We start from the raw sequence: 3,515 nt of genomic DNA, 5'->3' as shown, positions 1-3,515 counted from the left end.
TTTTTTTTTTATCATGATAATATTTTACAAGGATTTGCATTAACTGTCTTTATTATTAATGTGTTTTAAGATTTTTGTGTAAAATAAAAACAAAAAAAAACAACACACAATTGAATATGGTCATTGCGTTTTGAATTTCACTCAGATTTCGATATTTTTGTTATTTTACTTTTTTATATATAAATATTTGAAATAATTCATGACACGCGTTCCACTGACCACGCACAAAATTATGAAAAAATAATGTCGAGGCCTTATATAGTTGAGTTTACAGTATAGATGTTGAGGAACCCTGAGGGTACCCACATAGTTTACGCATATATATTGGTGACCTTTTCTTACATGGTAATGTAATAATTTATTCGTTATGTTACGAATTCAAATGATGGGATAACTGAAGACTATAATTTTTTTTCCACCATTTGGGGAAAAGTATTTTGTGCATTTCTTTTTACTTGGCAAATAGAAAAATCTTGGGTATGTAATCACTTTTTCAAGTTATTCTTCATTTTCTACAAGACATTCTTCTAAATCAAAAACTAATATCACAAGTAATTGTTCCATACTATATTTCATTTACGATAAATCTACAAGGCCAAATAATCCTTAAAATGTACCTAACCTTTATCATTTTCTAACATAGAATGTATTCTGAGCAAAATGTTATATGCAAATGATTGCAATTAATTTTCATGTTTGCCTACGGCACATTTTCTGTTGTTTGTAAATGTTAACTTACATGCGTTTTCTATATGAATAATTTTTATCATATCTTGTTAAAATATGTACTTAAAAGTAATATGAAACGAGTTTCTTGTAAATATAATGTTACTGTAATCTGTAATCAATGATCAAATGCATGCCAATATACAAGAGTGCACACGCTGAAATGTCTCGCCTTCTTTACTTATCATTGATATAATGTTGATAGTCCTAAATATAAAGCTTTATTACAACTGTCACATAAACTCAACATTAACCAAGAAAACTAAACATTGATCAATGAACCATGAAAATGGGGTCAAGGTCAGATGAACCATGCCAGGCAGACATGTACAGCTACCAATTCTTCCATACAACAAATATAGTTGACCTATTGCTTACAAATTAAGAAAAACAGACTAAAACACAAATACTTAACACTTAGCAATGAACCGTGAGAATGAGGTCACGGTCAAATAAAACCTGCGTGACTGACATATAGATCATAAAATATTTCCATACACCAAATATAGTTGACCTATTGCATATAGTATTCGAAAAATAGACCAAAACTCAAAAACTTAACTTTGATCACTGAACCATGAAAATGAGGTCAGGGTCAGATGACACCTGTCAGCTAGACATGTACACCTTACAATCATTCCATACACCAAATATAATAGACATATTGCATATAGTATAAGAAAAACAGACCAAAATACAAAAACTTAACTTTAACCACTGAACCATGAAAATGAGGTCAATGTCAGATGACACCTGCCAGTTGGACATGTACACCTCACAGTCCTTCCATACACCGAATATACTAGACCTATTGCCTATAGTATCTGAGATATAGACTTGAGCACCAAAACTTAACCTTGTTCACTGATCCATGAAATGAGGTCGAGGTCAAGTGAAAACTGTCTGACAGGCATGAGGACCTTGCAAGGTACGCACATACAAAATATAGTTATCCTATTACTTATAATAAGAGAGAATTTAACATTACAAAAAATCTTAACTTTTTTTTCAAGTAGTCACTGAACCATGAAAATGAGGTCAAGGACATTGGACATGTGACTGACGGAAAGTTCGTAACATGAGGCATCTATATACAAAGTATGAAGCATTCAGGCTTCACGGTCATAAAACTTTCGAGCATGATTTTTGTACTCAGACTCAAAATCAACCAATCAAATTGCTGGATTTCATGTTTCGAGCATGATTTTTGTGCTCAGAGCACTGAGCAAAGTTTTATGCCATCAAGGCCGGGTCTTCCACCTCCTAAAATATATAACTTTTACGTACTTAGTTAACGCCGCCGCCGCCAGATCACTATCCCTATGTCGAGCTTTCTGCAACAAAAGTTGCAGGCTCGACAATAAAACTAGGTATTGCATTTATTATGAATCGAATCTATTACGTATTATTGATACATCAGTGATTGTTGATAGAAAGCTTATTAACATCCAAGTTTGTTGCAGAAAATTATTAAGATTTTGATGATGTAAAGGATTTCATTTTACAATATAGTTGACGTACACATAGTTTACAGTAAAGCTAAGACATTCAAGAACTATAAGATAACTGCCATTTCCTGACTTGGAACAGGACATTTTAAGACAAGAGTGCACACGCTGAAATGTCTCGCCTTCTATACTAATCATTGATATTATGTTGATAGTCCTAAGTATAAAGCTAAGCTTTATTACAACTGTCACATAAACTTAACATTAACCAAGATAACTAAACAAAGACCAATGCACCTTGAAAAAGAGGTCCAGGTCAGATGAACCATGCCAGGCAGACAGGTACAGCTAACAATGCTTCTATACAACATATATAGTTGACACATTACTTATAGTTTAAGAAAAATAGACCAAAACACAAAAACTTAACACTGTGCAATGAACCGTGAAAATGAGGTCATGGTTAAATAAAACCTGCTCGACTGACATAAAGATCATAAAATATTTCCATACACCAAATATAGTTGACCTATGGCATATATAGCATTAGATAAAAAGACCAAAACTCAAAAACTTAACTTTGACCACTGAACCATGAAAATGAGGTCAAGGTCACATGACATCTGCCCGCTAGACATGTACACTTAACAATCATTCCATACAACAAATATAGTAGACCTATTGCATATGGTATGAGAAAAACAGACCAAAACACAAAAATTTAACTATAACCACTGAACCATGAAAATGAGGTCAAGGTCAGATGACACCTGCCAGTTGGACATGTACACCTTACAGTCCTTCCATACACCGAATATACTAGCCCTATTGCTTATAGTATCTGAGATATGGACTTGACCACCAAAACTTAACCTTGTTCACTGATCCATGAAATGAGGTCGAGGTCAAGTGAAAATTGTCTGACAGACACGAGGACCTTGCAAGGTACGCACATATCAAATATAGTTATCCTATTACTTATAATAAGAGAGAATTCAACATTACAAAAAATTTGAACTTTTTTTTCAAGTGGTCACTGAACCATGAAAATGAGGTCAAGGACATTGGACATGTGACTGACGGAAACTTCGTAACATGAAGCATCTATATACAAAGTATGAAGCATCCAGGTCTTCCACCTTATAAATATAAAGCTTTTAAGAAGTGAGCTAACGCCGCCGCCGTAGCCGCCGCCGCCGGATCACTATCCCTATGTCGAGCTTTCTGCAACAAAAGTTGCAGGCTCGACAAAAAATGGTGGGTTGAACCTTGTTTTGTGGCTAGCCAAACCTCACGCTTTTATGGCAATTTTAATATAACACTAAAATGACAACATTTCAT

Source organism: Mytilus edulis, chromosome 1, assembly GCF_963676685.1.
Source record: "Mytilus edulis chromosome 1, xbMytEdul2.2, whole genome shotgun sequence".
NCBI classification, from domain to species: Eukaryota; Metazoa; Mollusca; class Bivalvia; order Mytilida; family Mytilidae; genus Mytilus; species Mytilus edulis.
The sequence above is the reverse complement of the archived record's forward strand: the minus strand, read 5'-3'. Positions refer to the sequence as shown.